Raw genomic sequence first — 23,074 nt, forward strand, 5'->3', positions numbered from 1 at the left:
CTTAAGCCAACGCATTTATTTTCATCTTGTAAAAGGCGTGCAAAGAGCTGTGGTAAATCTGTTTTTGCTCACGTGCAACAGTTAGCACACCACTCGTAATCTAGCCCAATGCTGGTAATAAAGGGACAGTCAACACCAGAATTTTTCTTGTTTTAAAAGAAAAATAATCCCTTTATTACCCATTCCCCAGTTTTGCATAACCAAAACTTATAAAAATAGACTTTTTACCTCTGTGATTATCTTGTATCTACGTCTCTGAAAACTGCCCCATTATTTCAGTTCTTTTGACAGACTTGCATTTTAGCCAATCAGTGCTCACTCCAGGGTAACTTAGTGTGCATGAGCTCAATGTTATCTATATGAAACACATGAACTAATGCCCTTTAGTGGTCAAAATGCATTTAGATTAGAGGCAGTCTTCAAGGTCTAAGACATTAGCATATGAACCTCCAAGAATTATCTTTCAACTAAGAGTTGTTTTAAAAGTTGTTTAAAATTACATTCCATATGTATATCATGAAAGTTTTTTTGTGACTTGACTGTCCCTTTAAGTTTTAGAAAATGTATTTTAGGTTGTGTCCTTGTTTGTGAGCACTGCTTCTATTAAACACCTTTAATACAATCAAACTACAATATTATATAAAGGAAATTAAAATAAGACACCTCTCCTAGATATATTAACATACATGTTAACCAAATTTTAATTATTCAGTTCTCATATCTGAAATTCCATAGCAAGTTATTGGTTTCAACTTGAGTTATTTATATTGATAAAAACGATCCCTGTCACCCAATATCAGATAGTGCTGATTAATTTCCAAAGGTTATCAAATGCAAGCTTGCACTTTTTACAGAAAATCTCTGAGGTGTAAAATACTATATCTATTGATTAGTCCTTTTTTAATCACCTAAAAAAAAATTCTGAGATACATTTTATTACTCTTCTGTTTCATTACTGTAAAAAGCTAACATGAAGGTTTTTTTTTCCATTTATTTAGTTATTTAACTGTGTAGGACTAGATTACAAGTGGAGCACAATAATATTAACTCTATTATGTGTTAACATTGGTTGAGTGGCATTGATAGCGCTTCTATATTTTGTGCTCACTAGACATGTGCATTCTTATTTGGACAAATCTGTATTCGTCAGAGTATTGCCTAATTTGTTCATTTGGCACAGAACCAAATGATCACACAGCAACCTGCATGGATATAAGGAATAACAAATTAACATGTTGATGAAATTAATTAATATTTGATAATTTGGTATTCTTTTAGTAATTAAAAAAAACAACCTAACCTACGCAATTTACTCCTAAACCCTCATTGCAAAAATACACTACACTAAACCGCCACAAGCCCCATTGCAAAAACCCACTACACTACTTAACCCCTAAACTGCCACAAGCCCCATTTCAAAAACCCTCTACACTACTTAACCCCTAAACTGCCACAAGCCCCATTTCAAAAACCCGCTACACTACTTAACCCCTAAACCGCCACTACCTTATCGCAAAAACCCACCAGATTTAACCGCCACAACCCCCCGTTACAAAAACCGGCTACAGTACTTAATCCCTAAACTGCCACAGCCCCCTTTGCAAAAAAATCAGCTACACTAATACTTCACAACCCCCATCACAATAAAAAAAAATACACTATTAACTCTTAAACTGCCAAAGCTCCATTGCAATAACCCTCTACACTACTTAACCCCTAAACTGCCAGAAACCCCATCACAATAAACTGCCTACTTTATTAAATTCTAAACCGCCACAGCCCCACGCCCATGGAACATCCATGTTTAGCCCAATATTCAATAAAAACAACATTTACGCTTTGTAAGTACTGTACAAGTGTTTTTTGCACATCCAGTGTACTGAAATATGCTGTGCAAATTTAATATGATTTATTCCTGAGTAATTTAAATACAATTTTTATGTTTTTGATAAAATATGATTTATGGGGAACAATTTTTTTATGATTTTTGATGCAATATAAATGTTTCCTGCATATTTTTGTGTGAATGCTTAATTATTCATTTTGAATTCTTTTGTAATTTATACATCTCCTTCACATACGAAAATGCAATATACTCCCATTATTTTCAGGGTAAAAAGTGGCTTTAGAGATTTCCACCAGGGAAAAAGAAATACAGGTGAGCATTCTTAGAGAAACCCAAAAGCCTTTAGAACCCTCTACATCCCGATAGCTTTAGAAAATCAGACCCTTATGGGCCAATTTATCACATGTCGGGCAGACATGATTTGCTGTAGCGAATCATGTCCACCTGACATCGCTAAATGCTGACAGCATACCCTGTCAGCATTTAACATTGCATAAGCATTTCTAGTGAAATGCTTGTGCAATGCCACCCCCTGCACATTCGCAGCCAATCGTCCACTAGCTTCTTAACTTGTGTTTCCAGAGAGCCGGAAACTACGGGGGTAGATAGGGGGCCCTATGGGGCCGATTTACTAACTGTCGGACGGACATGATTCGCTGTATCGGATAATGTCCGCCCGACATTGTTGAATGCCGACAGTATAAGCTGTAGGCATTTAACATTGCACAAGCAGTTCTGGTGAACTGCTTGTGCAATGCCGCCCCCTGCAGATTCGCAGCCAATAAGACGCTAGCTGGGGGGTGTCAATCAACTCGATCATATGTGATCGGGCGGATTGATGTCCGCAGCCTCAGAGGAGGCGTACAAGTTAAGGAGCAGCTGTTTTAAGACCGCTGCTCCATAACCCCTGTTTCCGGCGAGCCTGAAGACTCGCGCGTAAGCATCTGCATTATGCTCCATTCGGAGCTTAAAGGGACATTAAACACCAAATACATGCTAGATAGAATGATGCATTCAAAGAAAAGATTATTCCATGAGTAACATGTAGATGTATTTTTTAAAGTTTCATTAGTTGTTTAAAAAGTGACAAAATAAGTGTAACGTTTTAGTGTCTATAAAACACTGGGAGCTGCCATGTTGTAACTTGTGTTACCTTCTCTGCTGTGACCAATTAGGGTCAGTTATAAATAGGTAACTAGAGTGTGCAGCCAATGGTTGTGCTGGATATAACAGTGTTCTGCACTTCCATTTATAACAGGAACTGAAAAGCTCACAATTTCAGAATGGAATTGCAGGCAAAGAGGACAAAATAAATTATGAAAGCATATTGCAGAGTTGTTTTATTATATACAATTTATCATTTTATATTACCATCTCAAAGTGTTTAATGTCCCTTTAATGAATCGACCCCTATGTGATTAATTTGTTTTTATTCTCTTAGAGTTTTTAAGGGATTTAAACTATATTTGTAGTGCTTTATTCTCATACTATACCTACAATATAACTAAATGCACAAAAGACCTGCACATTGAAATTTTTTTTTTTTTGTTTAAAAATCATGGTAGCAAAATCATTAGTGCATCACTTAATGGTAAAGAGCAGGTGAATTGTTTCAGGGATAGGCAAGGTGTCCGTACACGGACACTGGGGTCCTTGACTGGCCCTTGCAGTGTCCGCCACCCATTTTGCTGTGGGGAGGGAGGAGTAAGACAGATGAATACTGGTCCTGACTCCTCCTTAACACATGTGGCGCCACGTTTTGCAGCGTTGTGGCCACTCACACATGATGCTGCTTAGTACCAGAAAATGATTCTGAGTGAGACAGAGAGAGAGGGAAGATTCAAGAAGCAAGCTGCCACTGTGTCCCTGGAGCTTTAGGTAGTGAGTAGTGAGAAGCGCCAAAGGCGCTATGATGAGACCCTGGAGTAGACCTGTGACCTAATACGAGGCTGGCTCACATCTGGTAGAGTGTGGCAATGTGAATAACCGGTAGTGTGTGGCCTCGTATTAGGTCACAGGCCCACTCCAGGGTCTCATCATAGACCATAGACAAGATAGGCCAACTCCTACTAGTCCTACTATTTATTTATTCTTGTTAGCCAGGTGGATCCACCAGTTTGGTATTTTTATTGTATTTTTATTGTAATTTTATTGTGTAAATTCAATTCATTGTATGTTTTCCACTCATTTATCGCTAATATAATTAAATATAGAATAGATTTACTGCACCTGCTTTTGGAGCTTCTCACTACTCACTACCTACTCTAATTTTCTGGGCGGCTAGGCGTCCTTTGTTTGAAGCTATTGGTGCACTATCCAGGCGCTTTGCCCACTGCCCAAGCAGTCCCTGGAGCTTTATATGCAAAGGTAAAGCACTTTAACCAGCACCTGAGATTTATTATAAGTAGTATTTAAATAGAAAGAAAAGATATAGTAAGGTTGTGAATCATAACCTTAGTATATCTTTTCTTTCTGATTAAATAATAGGAAAGGAAAAATATTTAGTGAGAATAAAATTAGTGGCTTGTCAAGAGACTGCTAGCAATATTGGGTGATAAGTTATGGAATAAATAAAGCCTGAGTGATATACTGGATGTGTATCTGCATCTGTATAATAACACCCAGCTCTATACAAAGACTCAGTAGTGACACTGGCACATGCCTATAGCCAGACAAGGGCTGGTTATAGGATCAGTGGTATCTGCATCAGTATAATAAAATTCAGCACTATAAAATAATAGTTTTAATTGTAAATGTACCTTGGTGTCTTTCACTAAAGGTCTTTACTTTAGAAAATGTCCGCCACAGCCTTGGCTCGTGCCTATCCCTGAATTGTTTGCAATTTCAAATCTAGGATTATTTTTTTTTTTTAAAAGTACTGAACAACCAAATACATAGAGAGAGATATTTGATTCATTCTTTCACAGCTACAAGACAGAATATTAAGTTAAGCTTTTAATAAAGAAGCTTACTGATGTATCAATTGTTTTCCACATCAAAGTGATTTCATAAATGAAATATCTTGAGGAAAAATACCACTGGGCTCCTTTTTTTTATCATGCTGTGATTTTTTTTCAACACAATAATTCTCTGAATAAATTACTTAAACTAACTTCCTTTATTAACCCTTGACATTCGTGTATGAGTTTTTTTTTGTCATTTTTATTGCTATAACATAATACAATTTTAGGAGACCTTTCAAATGACTTCTGTTATCAAATTTAGTTCATTCTCTTTATATTCTTTGTTGGAAAAGATACCTAGATAGAGCAGCAATTCACTGCTGGAAGCTAGTTATTGGTTGGTGGTTACACACATATGCCTTTTGTCATTGGCTCACAAGATGTGGTCAGCTAGCTCCCAGTAGTAGATTGTTTATCTGGAGCTGATGGGGTCAATCAAAATCCTTTAGAAAAGTTTATCTAATGATTTATCTGCAAAAATCGACAAAAACTTCAATAGTGAATTTTGTACAAAAATCATTAAATAAACTTTTCCAAATGATTGTGTCCAAATAGTTAAAATGTAAACAACAATAAAATTATAAAATGTTTAACACATTACAACACTTTAGAACATACAGGGATTGGGGGTAGCGGAGTTATATAATAGCAGGTAATATCTTAATATAGCTATGCTTATATAGTAATTACGTAACGTGCCATTAGAATTATTACCTGTCGTGGAGACTAATCAAACAGAACAGAACAACTAGCTAAACTAATTGTAAAGAAAGGTAGAATTGAGTACAGAAGGATTAGCTCCATGAAATGAAATATCTCTTAACTTAACAAAAATTAGTTTGGATAAGTAGAAAAATATTATTCCATAGTGGTTTCATTTAATTCACACATTGTAATCTTTATTAAAAAATAAAAAAATCTCAGTCACAACTAGGAATAGTCAGTCATACAATAGCTAGGGCTAAATTAATTAAAAACACTTGAACCTGGTTAATCTTAAATATAAATGTGTCGCAAAAATATTCTGGAATAATACCTAACAGCCAGCAGTTAACAATGAAATTAAATAAACTAAGCCCTTACAATCCGAGGGCTAAATTATGCTTATAATTGTAATAGTATTATAACTGTTAGGCTGAAATAAAAAGTAAGAGTATATCAACAGACTATTATTTTAACCATAGTAAGCAGTTTAAAAGTGGACAACTAGGAGAGACAAAGCTACTCCTGACGGACCCCTGACGCGCGTTTCACAAAGAACGCGTCCTCAGAGGGGGTCCTTTGTTGATGGAGTAGCAATGCACTACCGGGAGCTAACTGAACACATCTTGTAAGTCAATGACAAAAACATATATGTGCAGCCACCAATCAGCTGTGTATTGCTGCTCCAGGCCTACCTAGGTATGTTCTTCAACAAAGAATACCAAGAGCATGAAGAAAATTTGATAATAGGAGTAGTAAGGAAATTTTTTTTTAAATGGCATGCTGTATCTGAATCATAATTTCATAATCATCTGAATGTTGACTTTACTGCCCCTTTAAAGTTATTTATGGTGGGGGGCGGAGCCAACTGCAGTGCTAGCAGGACGTGTCTTGGTGCAGCTCCCGGGCCCAAGATCCTAATTCTGAGGTTTATTTGTGTCTCACAGTCTCTTTTTACTACCTAAATCTGTGTGGATGGACCCAGGAACTGTTACTTAGCTCTTATTCACTTTGTGGGGACCCGGTGAGTCTGCACCTAGTTTCTATAGCTGACCTGTGCTGCGGAGCTGAGAGGGGGAGCCGCCATATTGAAAACGCTACCCTTTCGACTTATAACTTTCTATCTAGCGTGGCACCTGAAAACTTATCTCTCACAGTTCCCTCTCCAGCTTGCACTATGAGAACCTCGGCCTGCTTTTTAAAGGAGTTGAGGCTCTTGCTTAACAAACACCACGCTTCTCTGGCTGAACATCTATATGCGGTGTGTAGTGGAGATGGCGGCTGTCTATTCCGGCAGCCCGACATCACTGAGCCCGCCTTGCATGAACAGAGGGGGGGTGTCGCTGAGGGGCCCCGGCGATTACCCCCTGCCTGCAACACAGCTACGATGGGCCGGGGAGATGACACAACAAAAGAGTCAGACCATCTTGTCTATCTGGCGACTCGAAGGGCAGCACATACTACCACAGCTTTGGATGGTCTCCCTCAAGCCAATGTCATCCCACCTGAAGCTCTCGCACCAATCTTGGCACACGGCCATTGTAGCGAGTCCCTGAAGTTACACAGCGCAACTCCAACTACAGCTCTGGTGACTCCACATGCTCTCCTCCACGCCTTAGGACAGTACTCACCGGCTCCGTTACAAGACGGTGCACTACTCTGCGCAACCCACTACCTGCTGAGATATTGGGACCCTGGTGGTAAGCTATGAGCTGAGGGAGTTTACACATATGGTAGTGGTTGCCCATCCCAGTGGGAATTTCCTTGATGGGGAATAAGCTAGCCCTAAACAAGTTCACGGCTCCTGGAGCAGTGCTGGAGACATTCCATGAACAGCCCAAATTATAGTAGATCTTGTCACCACACCGTGCTTTAAGAATAGGGCACAGTATTTGCTAACTATCTTTTCGCCTATATTACATGAGAAATACTTGTGGTGACAGGGTATGAAAAGACACTCTTTTTTTTTTTTTTTTTTTTTTCCCAGCATGGAGAATGCCGGCTCTATGTAAGGATGTGCCTTTTTTGTGCTCATATTTCTCTTTGTCTGTCAGAACCCTGGCTGTAATATGTATTGCATAACATTGCTCTGGATTGTTGAAGATGTCAATTCAATCTGCCTATTACTTTAATGTTTGCTTTGTTTGCTCTCCCTATGGTAATTCACGCTATGAGACTGTTATATATCATTAGCCACTGGTGTGGGGTAAATTTAAAGAACGTCACTATGGAACTGTTTATTACTCATCTTCTCTTCACTGTTTTAAGTGCTTATATCTTTATGTCTATATGCAATTTGTTAACCCCTACTCTACAATATGCTCTGGGATCTCCCATGGGTTATTTCTAGAACCACCTCACCATTGAGGTGTGATAACTATAACTATATTTATGCTGATGCCATTTTATTTAAAGCTGCACCATACATGCTATACGCCATTCTATTTCTCTGTTACTAAGATATCATACACTATAGAGAAACCTCTTTCCCATAACAGAAGTTGAGCACACTGTTATACCAGCCCATTTACAGGCTTCTAATCCAGTTATGACTGCCAAAGCTGAACTACTTCATCCCAAAGTAGCAGCTCACTATAAGTTAAATATATTACTCCGGTGTTGCCTAATGTGCTATAAAGCCAGCTACTTGGGGCCTGCTGTATTATGTGGTTGATGTATATTTGAATGGGGCCAGATCATCATCTCTCTACTTATCATGTATAGACACTACTTTACACTTACAGGCCCCTCTCTGATTATTTACACCCATTGTTATATAAATAGCATTTAAGCACTTTATCTTATAACATCTATATGTCTTCAGCTTATTATACTTCCTACACATGTTTGGAGTTTAATTATGATTTCTAAGCACGACATCTTGCTGCCAGCGGCCGGGGCAGCGGGATATTCATAGTTTATAAATATATAGCTCCATAGTTTCAGACATACCTTATAAGTAAAGCTCTTATCTTTTGGACCTACACTACTAGTATTATCTATAATTCCCTTACCCGCATTATTTTAACTGAGTTGCATATCTAGTGCCCAACCTCTAAGCTTAGATTTTTTGCCTCAATATACCAAGTATGATATCAGCCCAACGTATAATTAGCTCCTTCTCTCGGTTCGACAGCACAGGCTGTTTATTACGTTCTCATGCTCATAATTAAACCCATTAAGGTCTTGATTGTCTATTTAGGTAATAATAGATCTAAAATCCATAATATGCCACTGGTATTGTTAGAACTCTCCCACCAGACATCAGGATACTAGCCTTGATATTCACCTAAAATGTTTGATGAGTCATTACTTGAGGTGTGCCTGCCCTACCTGTGATATTCTACAATTTAAATGCCTCCTTCGCTGCATACCCTATCCATCGCATCCAACTTCCCACCTCCCCCCCCACCTCCCCATAATGAACCTCCTACTTTAGGAGGTCTAACTGCGCGGCTTCTCTTGTCTATGCCGCAACCTACCTATCTATATTTATCTATCTTACCATATTACCTACATAGTAGAACTGTATTTTCATTTGTGTTTATACTTAACATGTCAATTGCTCAACTAATTTGAGTTCATTGGTTTAAATATGATCATTCACATTGCTAACTAAGAAAACGAGGTTCCAGTTTTCTGTTCTTTTTTTTTTTCTTTCCTAATAGGATACTTCATATTGAGAATCTTATCTTTCAACATATATAGAAATTGTTAAATTGAAATGTAACATCCATATTTGTTTTCCTGATGTGTTGTTTAATTTAAGTTGTACTGTTTTCGCACAACCTCAATAAAAATACTATTTACAAAAAAAAAAAAAAAAAGTTATTTATGGTATTACAACTCACTATCTCCTCATTCAAAAAGTTCCACAGTTTGATTAACTCTGACAGTGGAAAATAGCATTTGGATGCCCAAGATAAAATCCCATTTTCCTTTAGCCATAAAATGTGACACAAACCATTTTGCCAGTGCTCTGGCCAACTCTATATACGGACCTGAATATAGTTCTATAAAGTAATCCTACAACCTCTTTGTACAGTCAACAGCCTCAATGTTGGTGACCTCTCTTCCAAGCTTATTAATTTATTTTAGCCTTTCTATGAACCTTTACAAGAGATATACATTTTATTTTATTTCATTATCTTGCATCCACGTACATTTTTTACATACTAAACTTGTACTTGCTTTTGAACCTGCTGCCTTATATTAAAGGGACAGTCTAGGCCAAAATAAACTTTCATGATTCAGATAGAGCATGTAATTTTAAACAATTTTCCAATTTACTTTTATCACCAAATTTGCTTTGTTCTCTTGGTATTCTTAGTTGAAAGCTTAACCTAGGAGGTTCATATGCTAAGTTTTTAGACCTTGAAGGCCACCTCTTTTCAGAATGCATTTTAACAGTTTTTCACCACTAGAGGGTGTTAGTTCATGTATTTCATATAGATAACACTGTGCTCGTGCACGTGAAGTTATCTGGGAGCAGGCACTGATTGGCTAAACTGCAAGTCTGTCAAAAGAGCTGAAGTAAAGGGGCAGTTTGCAGAGGCTTAGATACAAGATAATCACAGAGGTTAAAAGTATATTAATATAACTGTGTTGGTTATGCAAAACTGGGAAATGGGTAATAAAGGGATTATCTATCTTTTAAAACAATAACAATTCTGGTGTAGACTGTCCCTTTAAACGCTACTTTAGTTGTTTACAAGAATGCCACAGTCCTTTTGATTCCCAATCTCATTTCCCATTTCAGTAATAGTCATACTTTTGTAAAGAAGAACAATTATATCTTGCTCAGACCTAGTGAACTTACACAATTTAGTAGTATCATCCTCAAAGACAGATGTAACTATTGAATCCTTCTTACAGGTAATTTAAAATGTATTAAAAAGAACTGGGCACAATACTGATCATTAAGGGAACACTCTTATTAATTTACTCAAATCAAATTACCTTTGTTTCACCCAGGGGTTTATCCAAGTACTTATACTATCACTTATTCCTAGTCCACTAATATTTTACAAGGATCTGTCATGTCAATAAATTAAATGTATTACTAGATACGCTTTGCACAAAAAAAGGATATACAGTCCTAAAGGTTTCTTATGTAAAGGAATATCCTAATGTTCTTATTTTACTTTAGCTTCCAGGGTTCAATGATATTTTTCAAGCTGGCTGGGTCCAGTGAAATGTACATCGGACATGAATCAGAGTGGGTACAACTCATACTGAGAGGAAGGACTTTTCAAAGATTTTACTTGGACACTGTTTGGATAGTATAACTTTTTTACAATCTTAAACCAATTCTCAGACCTTTTAATTAAAAAAGAACTTGATGACATAATATCTACAGATATATACAGAAAAAAAAACTGCTACAGATAGCCTATTGCACAAAAATAGTGCTCATGCACCAGTTACTATAAAATCCATACCAATGGGATAATTTCTTAGGATCCGACACTATTGTAGTGATGAAGTAAGCTAGGCTAAAGAATTACAGATTAGTAGAGAGAAATTATAGTAAGAGAGGTATCAAGAGAGCAAAGCCTTGAACTTTAAGAACTGACATAGGCCTAAATTACAAGTGGAGCGCAAACTTGCACTTTCGCCAGCGCGATATTTGCGCTGGTATTACAAGTTTGCATTGTTTGCATTGCATGGAAGCCTTGCGCTCATGAGAGCAAGCTTCCATAGGCTCGAATGGGAGCCTTGTTCTCATGACGTGAGACACGACAAAGAACCTAGTGAGGGCAAGGGGTAAGTCACGCAGTGTTGGGCAGCAAATTAAATATATATATATATGTATATTAATAAAAGAAACGGTACCCTTTATTTGGGGGGGCTATTGGGGCACATTTTTTTAATTAACCAAAGGTCTGACCTCTGGTTAATTGCTAGTTATTTAAAGTGCACCCTTAAACGGGCAAATTGGCCTCTTTATGGGCGCACGTTAAATTAGCACTCCACTTGTAATCTAGCCCATAATCTTTTGTATAAAAAAAAGCAATAAGTTATGCCAACCAAACACGACCAATATTGACATACACTCCACAAATCTATAGAGAGATTCTTAACCAACACTAAAATATTGTACAATCAGATACTGACTTGAAATCCATCAAAGCTAATAGAATACAAATAGGATACAGAAATCTGAAAGATATGATGACCAGCAGTCATTTTACAATAGGGAAAACTAAAACTTCCGTTACTCCAGGATCTCATTCTTCTGGCAGTTGTCCTACTTGTAATTATTTTACAAAGACATATAAAATACAAGATAGATTTGGGAAAGAACATAAAATCAAGAACTACATCAGTTGCTCTACAGAAGGAGTAATGGATTTACTATCCTGTGTTTGTGATTTTATGTAGGCGATGTCCGTGATTTTATGTAGGCGATGTCTAGTAGAAACCCGAGGGCCAGACACATAAGAAATATTAAAAATGCACCAAAAGATAAACAACATGGGAAAATGTTATCTTTGATAGCTTCACATTCTTTACAATATCATCATTCTGATACTAAATCTCTTAAGCGCCAAGGAAACAGAAAATTTACTTAGGTATCAGAGGAGGACATTTAGAGCAAGGCCACCTGAGGGAAGAATGTACGTGGATATATCTACTTAACACTGTTTATCCTGAAGAATTGAATGAACAGAATACAATTATTACTGTTTCTTTTAAAGAAAATATATATCAATTAGAGAGTTAATAAAAATACTATGGGGCCAATTTATCATATGTCTTGTGAGCTGCTGGTGCAACGCTGCCCCCTGAAGACTTGTGGCCAATTGGCCGCCAGCAGGGGGTATCAATCAACCCGATCGTACTCGTATTTCCAGCGATTCCTGTCTGCCTCATCAGAGCAGGCGGACAGGGTTATGGAGCAGCAGTCTTTAGACCGCAGCTCCATAACTTGTGTTTCTGGCGACTGAAGACTCGCCAGAAACACAGAGCTTGATAAACGGGCCCCTATGACTGAATTAAATACAATTTTACATAGTGACCCCAATCTTCTCATAAAAACAATATTTTATATATGGCTTTCATATTTCTTACACTTTCCTATTTTATAGTCATCTTTTTACTTACACACACACAACATCATTTCATTATCATTTTATTTATTTATGTTTTCAGATATAATAAATTGTTACACACATTTCTTTCCATTTCATAATTTTTTTGTTTGCACTGATCATCACTTTATTTTTATATACCTTGAAAAATTATAAATACCATTTTTAATAACATTTGTCTTGACCAGGATATTGTACTATTTACTAATGTATGAGGATCACATGTTTATTTGATGAGTAAGCACTTATAACAGACTACAATAAATGACTACAATAATGTAAAAAAATAGCATTTTATTTACAATAATTGGTACAGCAAAAATATTTGATTGACATTCAGTTGAACCAATCGTGTGAGGCAAGAAATTATATAGATGAAAAAATGGTATTTAACACAGACGGAACAGTGGTCTGCATCATTTGTGAAAGCCTTTGGGTGAAATAAATCAGATGTACAAGGGAGGAGAGGAAGAACCTATGGGTGTTAAATTTTAATGTAGTGGACAGTACTTGCCTAAGCATAAACACATAAACACAAAAATACACATGTATACTTCTAGTCAAACACTTTTCCATATACCATACAGGGTCGTTTTAATGGCTGCACCACTGCTGGACCACCAGGAGCACTGTTCCTTCTAAGGAAAGCCCATCTATTTACCTTTTTCTTTTTTGAAAATGCATAGTTTAATTTTCAGTGCACACAACCAGCTGGCAACCCAAGTAATTACATTTTCTTCTAATTCATTAAAAAAAAGTGCACACTAGAAATCTTGTACCACATGAGGTCAAAATCATCTGCAGTAGCTGTCATTGAATCTGTAACATTGGCATGGGGGGGGGGGCGGTCCTGGAATCACACACAGCCAAATAGAGTGTCTTGTTTGGCTTTCCACATGTGTGAAGTTACTGAGGGCTATAAGTAACTGTGAGGAGAAGCCTTCAAGATAAAGAAGTCAGTTGTCACATTTAAAACTACCCAATTTATATGTATAGTGATAGGCTGCAAGTCTATACAGGTACTTTTCTGCATATACACTGTGTAATTGTTTTTGATAGTTCTCACCTTTCCTAAGTCATTTACTTTGTTGGCATCTGGATTTACTGCCTATTTTTTTTACCGCTCCCTGCTGCTATTGGTTCTGTCACAATGAGAAGCTTGATGCTATTAATCGTGGGGACCAACACATACAGTTGAAGAAATAAAGGACTGAAAATAAATAACTGCTATTGCCGATAGCTAAAAGATAACATCTTAACAGTTTAACCCCTTAGCTATCAGAGAGGGCTGCAATGTATTCCAATGCAGTGTAATGTAGCCCTTTTTTGACAGCCATGGGGTTAAAGTGTGCTCCATAAGTTATGTAGTACTAGGCATGCTATAGAGGCGAGGAGGATATGTGGATGGGCTGGTATTATTGATTTACAACCCTAAGCAAAAGTAAGTCAGTGTACTTAGAACTCTAGAGTCCCTTCTATATGGTGTTCAAAACTGTTTGCCATTAATTACTCCTACCAAAAAGACATTCCATTCAGTAGGGCATCTGAAGCTCTGAAAAATGTTGCATCGGCCCTGGATTAAATGTTGAGGGGGTATGGTATGCTTAATTGAGTCTGAAAAGTAGGCTATTGCTATATCATCAGGCCCTGATATCATATCCCTTTTTAACCCTTTTAAAACATATTTATCAGTATTAACAGTATATACTTTTTTAACCCTTTCTACAGACTGGTGAGATCTATTCTTCAGACACCGGATTGCAGGGTCCTGCGGGACAGCAGGGAGAGGAAGAGAAAGAGAAAAGGGCGCAAAATCGTAAGCGCCATCTTGAAAGCCTGGATTGTCAGCATAGGATCCGATAGGCTGCCTAAAAGCCATGCTGTGTACCTGGTAAAATCTACCGCATGGAACGAATCGATATCGCAGGACTTGTAATGTAGTACAATAGCTGATTGACAACACTGAACACGCTGCCATATTCCAAAAAAGCTCATACCTCCCAATTTCTCTGCCTTGGTAGTAGTTTATACAAGTAACATCATCATGGGCTCTCCAGAATATTGAATACTGGACATTGTATAGGAACCCTTTTTGGCAAAACCAGACTCTAAGAAATCGTCTCCTTTGCTTGCTCTTAGAGCTTATAGTGGACACAAACTGAACTTTGCTGATTAAAGCTAAGATATTTTTTATTTTCTCCTCTTCTCAGTAATACAACTGGGACTAATAATTCAAAGTGCAGCAACAAATACACCCTGAAGTGCTCCCATGCAGTGTTATAGAAATTTCTTTGTATTATCTCTTTATATTCTGTCTGATTAATCTGTGATATAATAATATACTGCCGCTTATTTAACCTAGTTACACAAGAAAGGGAGTGAGAGAGAGGTGTTTCACAAAATCACGTAATCTAACCACATTATTTGGTTCTGGGTGCCTAGCTGGGCTTGATATATGTGATGCCATAGCTGTCACTCGAGAATTATTGTTTTATATGTGTATGGAGAAATATTTAACCAACAGCCCAATGGCAAGTCATAGCAAAAATAGTGACTGCAGAACAAAAACAGGAAGGGAATCCTCTAGTCAGGGACATGCTGCAGAGGTTTTACTAGAGGCAAATGCCCTTGATACACATCCGATTGTCAAACAAATCTCTATCCTATTTATTCCTAAAATAGATAATCTACAAAGAGGGGTAGACACGCTCACTGATGATGATAAACAATTTTCAACAAGAGTAGCTAAGGCTTAAAATAGAATATCAGAGGAAACCAATGTTACTAATGTATGCAAAATTGAGAACCTAGAAAAACAGGCTTTGGCTTTACAACAAAAACTAGATGATCTTGAAAATAGATTGAGGCGCAATAATGTGCATCTCTTGGGGCTGCCTGAAATGGTTAAACTGTCTGATATTTTACACTTTGTTGAATCCACCCTACCCGCATTGCTTCATATTTCCCCTGAAAGTTTTGTTGGTAGTGTAGAAAGGGCGCAGAGAAATGTGGTGCGGGAAACATGTCCTAACCTCACCCAATAATGATTAAAGTATCTTCATTTCCAAACCAAAACTGCTGTCTTAAAGGGACAGTAAACACCCAAATTTTTGTTGTTTAAAAAGGTAGATAATCCCTTTATTACCCATTCACCAGTTTTGCATAACGAACACAGTTATAATAATATACGTTTTACCTCTGTGATTACCTTGTATCAATGCCTCTGCAAACTGCCCCCTTATTTCAGTTCTTTTAACAGACTTGCATTTTTAGCCAATCAGTGCTGACTCCTAGGAGCTTCATGTGCCTGAGCTCAATGTTATCTATGTATAACACATGAACTAATGCCCTCTAGTGGTGAAAAACTGTCAAAATGCTTTCAGATTAGAGGCGGCCTTCAAGGTCTAAGAAATTAGCATATGAACCTTCTAGGTTTTGCTTTCAACTAAAAATACCAAGAGAACAAAGCAGAATTGGTAATAAAAGTAAATTGTAAAGTTGTTTAAAAGTACATGCCCTATTTAAATCAGAAACGTTGTTTTTTTTTATATGACTGTCCCTACTCTTTTAGGATTTTTCCAGAGGAGTGGGTATACTGTTTGGGAAAAAAATAAACTTAGAAAATATGACCCAGATGGGAGATATATAATAGTACAAACTCAAATGGCAGATAAGATATACACTCTCTATAACATATATGTCCCAACCAAAAAAATAGAGAATTCTGGGAGACTCTGATTACTGTGCTTACACCGTATCTAGTTACATACATTGTTTTGGGGGCTGATTTTAACTTGACTCCTAACCCACACTGTGACAGACAAAAACATCCCCCTTAAATATATGACAAATTTGAACACGAAATGTTTAGGATGTTGATGGCGTCCCTGGATGTTGCAGACATCTGGCGGCAATTAAACCCAGATGGAAAAGACTACACATGTGCCTCTCTTGCTTCCCCACTATGTCTCGTATTGACTTATTTTTAATATCAAACTCTCTGATACCTCAAAGCATTGATGCTAAGATTGGAGAAGTAATTTTCTCTGACCATGCCCCCATAGCACTCTTTGTAGATAAGGATACACCTAACAGTAATAGATGAACCTTCAGATTCCCAAAATACCTGACTACCTCCCAAGAATTTCAAAACCACCTAGTGGAATGCTGGGATGACTTTCGAAACACTAATGTACAACATTTAGAAACACCAGAACTCTTTTTGAACACAGCTAAGGTAGTTCTGACAGGAAATATTATTGCTTACTTAGGCCTAGATTTGGAGTTCGGTGGTAGCCGTCAAAACCAGAGTTAGAGGCTCCTAACGCTGGTTTTGGCCGCCCGCTGGTATTTGGAGTCAGTGATTAAAGGGTCTAACGCTCACTTTTCAGCCGCGACTTTTCCATACCGCAGATCCCCCTACGCCATTTGCGTAGCCTATCTTTTCAATGGGATCTTTCTAACGCCGGTATTTAGAGTCGTTTCTGAAGTGAGCGTTAGAGCTCTAACGACAAAATTCCAGCCGCCTGAAAATAGCAGGAGTTAAGAGCTTTCTGGCTAACGCCGGTTCATAAAGCTCTTAACTACTGTACCCTAAAGTACACTAACACCCATCAACTACCTATGTACCCCTAAACCGAGCTCCCCCCACATCGCCACCACTCGATTAAAATTTTTAACCCCTAATCTGCCGACCGCCACCTACGTTATACTTATGTACCCCTAATCTGCTGCCCCTAACCCCGCCGACCCCTATATTACATTTATTAACCCCTAACCTGCCCCCCACAACATCGCCGCCAGCTACTTAAAATAATTAACCCCTAATCTTCTGACCGCAAAGCGCCGCCACCTACGTTATCCCTATGTACCCCTAATCTGCTACCCCTAACACCGCCGACCCCTATATTATATTTATTAACCCCTAATCTGCCCCCCACAACGTCGCCGACACCTGCCTACACTTATTAACCCCTAATCTGCCGAGCGGACCTCACCGCTACTATAATAAAGTTATTAACCCCTAACCCGCCTCACTAACCCTATCATAAATAGTATTAACCCCTAATCTGCCCTCCCTAACATCGCCGACACCTACCTTCAATTATTAACCCCTAATCTTCCGATCGGAGCTCACCGCTATTCTAATAAATGGATTAACCCCTAAAGCTAAGTCTAACCCTAACACTAACACCCCCCTAAGTTAAATATAATTTACATCTAACGAAATAAATTAACTCTTATTAAATAAATGATTCCTATTTAAAGCTAAATACTTACCTGTAAAATAAATCCTAATATAGCTACAATATAAATTATAATTATATTATAGCTATTTTAGGATTAATATTTATTTTACAGGCAACTTTGTAATTATTTTAACCAGGTACAATAGCTATTAAATAGTTAATAACTATTTAATAGTTACCTAGTTAAAATAATAAAAAATTTACCTGTAAAATAAATCCTAACCTAAGATATAATTAAACCTAACACTACCCTATCAATAAAATAATTAAATAAACTACCTACAATTACCTACAATTAACCTAACACTATACTATCAATAAATTAATTAAACACAATTCCTACAAATAAATACAATTAAATAAACTAGCTAAAGTACAAAAAATAAAAAAGAACTAAGTTACAGAAAATAAAAAAATATTTACAAACATAAGAAAAATATTACAACAATTTTAAACTAATTACACCTACTCTAAGCCCCCTAATAAAATAACAAAGCCCCCCAAAATAAAAAATTCCCTACCCTATTCTAAATTAAAAAAGTTACAAGCTCTTTTACCTTACCAGCCCTGAACAGGGCCCTTTGCGGGGCATGCCCCAAGAATTTCAGCTCTTTTGCCTGTAAAAGAATAAATACAATACCCCCCCCCAACATTACAACCCACCCACATACCCCTAATCTAACCCAAACACCCCTTAAATAAACCTAACACTAATCCCCTGAAGATCTTCCTACCTTGTCTTCACCATCCAGGTATCACCGATCCGTCCTGGCTCCAAGATCTTCATCCAACCCAAGCGGGGGTTGGCGATCCATAATCCGGTGCTGAAGAGGTCCAGAAGAGGCTCCAAAGTCTTCCTCCTATCCGGCAAGAAGAGGACATCCGGACCGGCAAACATCTTCTCCAAGTGGCATCTTCGATCTTCTTCCATCCGGAGCGAAGCGGCAGGATCCTGAAGACCTCCAGCGCGGAACATCCATCCGGACCGACGACTGAACGACGAATGACTGTTCCTTTAAGGGACGTCATCCAAGATGGCGTCCCTCGAATTCCGATTGGCTGATAGGATTCTATCAGCCAATCGGAATTAAGGTAGGAATTTTCTGATTGGCTGATGGAATCAGCCAATCAGAATCAAGTTCAATCCGATTGGCTGATCCAATCAGCCAATCAGATTGAGCTCGCATTCTATTGGCTGATCGGAACAGCCAATAGAATGCGAGCTCAATCTGATTGGCTGATTGCCAATCGGAATTAAGGTAGGAAAAGTCCTATTGGCTCATTCAATCAGCCAATAGGATTGAGTTCCCATTCTATTGGTGGATTGGAACAGCCAATAGAATGCAAGGTCAATGCTATTGGCTGATTGGATCAGCCAATCGGATCCTACCTTAATTCCGATTGGCTGATAAAATTCTATCAGCCAATAGGAATTGAAGGTATGCCATCTTGGATGACGTCATTTAAAGGAACCTTCATCCTTCAGTCGCCGTCGGATGGAAGAGGATGTTCCGTGTCGGATGTCTTCAAGATGGACCCGCTCTGGATGGAAGAAGATAGAAGATGCCGCTTGGATGAAGACTTCTGCCGGTCTGGATGTCCTCTTCTGTCCGGATTGGATGAAGACTTCTGCCCCTCTGGAGGTCCACTTGTGCTTGGCTGGGTGAAGACGGCTCAAGGTAGGGAGATCTTCAAGGGGGTAGTGTTAGGTTTTTTTAAGCGGGGATTGGGATGGTTTTAGAGTAGGGTTGGGTGTGTGGGTGGTGGGTTTTAATGTTGGGGGGTGTTGTTTATCTTTTTTTTACAGGTAAAAGAGCTGATTACTTTGGGGCAATGCCCCACAAAAAGCCCTTTTAAGGGCTATTTGTAATTTAGTATAGGGTAGGGAATTTTATTATTTTGGGGGGCTTTTTTTATTTTATTAGGGGGCTTAGATTAGGTGTAATTAGTTGAAACTTCTTGTAATTTTTTTATTTTCTGTAATTTAGTGGGGGGGGGGTTGTACTTTAGTTTATTTTATTTAATTATATTTAATTTTAGGTAATTGTAGTTAATTAATTTAATTTATTTAATGATAGTGTAGTGTTAGGTGTTAGTTTAACTTAGGTTAGGATTTATTTTACAGGTAACTTTGTATTTATTTTAACTAGTTAGCTATTAAATAGTTAATAACTATTTAATAACTATTGTACCTAGTTAAAATAAATACAAAGTTGCCTGTAAAATAAAAATAAATCCTAAAATAACTATAATGTAATTATTAATTATATTGTAGCTATCTTAGGGTTTATTTTACAGGTAAGTATTTAGTTTTAAATAGGAATAATTTAGTTAATAATATTAATTTTAATTAGATTTATTTAAATAATATTTAAGTTAGGGGGTGTTAGGGTTAGGGTTAGACTTCGGTTTAGGGGTTAATACTTGAATAGGTTTATTGTGTTGTGGGCTATGGCGGTTTAGGGGTTAATAATTTAGTTATTACTTGCGGTGTGGGTATGATGGTGGTTTAGGGGTTAATAGAGTTTATTAGTTATTACGGTGGGGGATTGCGGTTGACAGGTAGATAGATATTGCGCATGCGTTAGGTGTTAGTTTATTTTTTCAGGCATTTTCAGGAGTTACGGTGCTCCCATACTCAGCGCAAGGCCTGCTAAGGCTGCCTTTTATGGCGAGGTAAAAATGGAGTAAGATTTCTCCATTTTTGTAAGGTAGGGCCTTGCGCTAGATATTGGATACCGATTTACGACGCGGCCCCATGTTAGCTTATGGGAGTAATAATTGTGAACGACGGGTGAAATATACGCGCGTAACTTGTATGCTACACTGTATATGTAATATCAAAATCAGGTAAAATCTGGCGTCGCCGGCTTTGCGGGCGACGCTGCATATGTAATGGAGGCCATGATTGGTAGAAATTCTAAGCTGCCACTAGTTAACTGATTTGGTTGGTGTAAAGTGCATTTTTTCAGTTTACATACTTTTAAACCCCATTTTAGCGCATGAACATTTTTCAAGAGTTAAGATTAGCCCCACACCTATTTTCATTTAACTGTCAGCAGAAGGAAGAAATGTAGGGACTATAAATTGATGCTATTAAAGAGTTGTTTTGCATGTTCCACCCTCAGACTTTGGTGTTTAGTTATTATATTTTTCTTCAATGCAAAAATTACATGCTCTAACAAATAAAGACATATTTTTGCAGCAGAATGATAATTTAAAATGATGGCAACACTGGAATTTAAATAAAAAATAAATGGATACACAGTAAAAAATATGACCTTCCCACCAACCTGCCCCCGCTCCCGGGTTGTTGCTTATTTGGAAGGTAAGACTGCAGATTATATGAACCTTGCGTATATGCAGATTTTTTTTTATTAATACCATAGAACTAATGATGTTGCGAACATAAAATTTTCGGTTCGCGAATGGGTGAACCGCGCGAACCACCATAGACTTCAATAGGCAGGTGAATTTTAAAACCCACAGGGACTCTTTCTTCACAATAGTAATGGAAAAGTTAATTCAAGGGGACAAACACCTCGACTGTGGCATGCCGGAGGGGGATCCATGGCAAAACTCTCATGGAAAATAACATAGTTGATGCAGAGTCTGGTTTAAATCCATAAAGGGCATAAATCACCTAACATTCCTAAATTGTTTGGAATAACGTGCATTAAAACATCAGGTATGATGTTGTATCGATCAGGTAGTGTAAGGGTTACGCCCGCTTCACAGTGACAGACCAAACTCCCGCAGTGGGTACAACATCTAAATAGTTTCTAAATTTTGTCCTGAGTTTAGAAATACCCAATGTTAACATGTTCTTTGCTTTTTTTGCAAGTTATAGGGAAATAAATACAAGAAGCACTTTGCTATTTCAAAACCACATTTTTTCAAATTGAGCGCTAGTTACATTGGAACCCTGATATCTGTAAGGAATACCTGAATATCCCTTGACATGTGTATATTTTTTTTTTTAGAAGACATCCCAAAGTATTGATCTAGGCCCATTTTGGTATATTTCATGCCACCATATCCCCGCCAAATGCGATCAAATAAAAAAAAAATTGTTCACTTTTTCACAAACTTTTGGTTTCTCACAGAAATTATTTACAAACAACTTATGCAATTATGGCATAAATGATTGTAAATGCTTCTCTGGGATCCCCTTTGTTCAGAAATAGCAGACTTATATAGCTTTGGCGTTGCTATTTGGTAATTAGAAGGCTGCTAAATGCCACTGCGCACCACACGTGTTTTATGCCCAGCAGTGAAGGGGTTAATTAGGGAGCATGTAGGGAGCTTGTAGAGTTAATTTTAGCTTAAGTGTACTGTAGTAGACAACCCAAAGTATTGATCTAGGCCCATTTTGGTATATTTAATGCCACCATTTCACTGCCAAATGCGATCAAATTTTAAAAAAACTTTTTCGCAATTTTAGGTTTCTCACTGAAATTATTTACAAACAGCTTGTGCAATTATGGCACAAATGGTTGTAAATGCTTCTCTGGGATCCCCTTTGTTCAAAAATAGCAGACATATATGACTTTGGCTTTTCTTTCTGGTAATTAGAAGGCCGCTAAATGCTGCTGCGCGTCACACGTGTATTATGGCTAGCAGTGAAGGTGTTAATTAGGTAGTTTGTAGGGAGTTTGCAGGGTTAATTTTAGCGTTAGTGTAGAGATCAGCCTCCCACCTGACACATCAGACCCCCTGATCCCTCCCAAACAGCTCCCTTCCCTCCCCCACCCCACAATTGTCCCCACCATCTTAAGTACTGGCAGAAAGTCTGCCAGTACTAAAATAAAAGGTTTTTATTTATTTTTTTAGCATATTTACATATGCTGTGGTGTAGCATCCCCCCTTAGCCCCCAACGTCCCTGATCCCCCCCCCCCCCAGTACCAGGTTTGCAAAAAAAAGTAGTTTTTTCTGGGGGGGGGGGGGGGTTCTGTAGTGTAGCTTTCCCCGCCCCACAGACCAACCCCCACCACCTGCCACACCAGATATGAGTGGTGGCACTGGGCAAGTGGGCACAGTATTAGCTGTGAGCCTGACACACACGCTGGCAGGCAGGCAACTGCAATTAGATTACACAGGGAAAATAAAAAAAGCAGAATGATGTTCTAGCCCTAATGGCTTTTTGGGGTGCTGTCCTTACAGCAGAGATCAGATAAGTCCTTCAAGGCTGTAGTGGACACTGAATACACTAGCCTAGC

This window comes from Bombina bombina, chromosome 7, assembly GCF_027579735.1.
Source record: "Bombina bombina isolate aBomBom1 chromosome 7, aBomBom1.pri, whole genome shotgun sequence".
Lineage (NCBI taxonomy): Eukaryota > Metazoa > Chordata > Amphibia > Anura > Bombinatoridae > Bombina > Bombina bombina.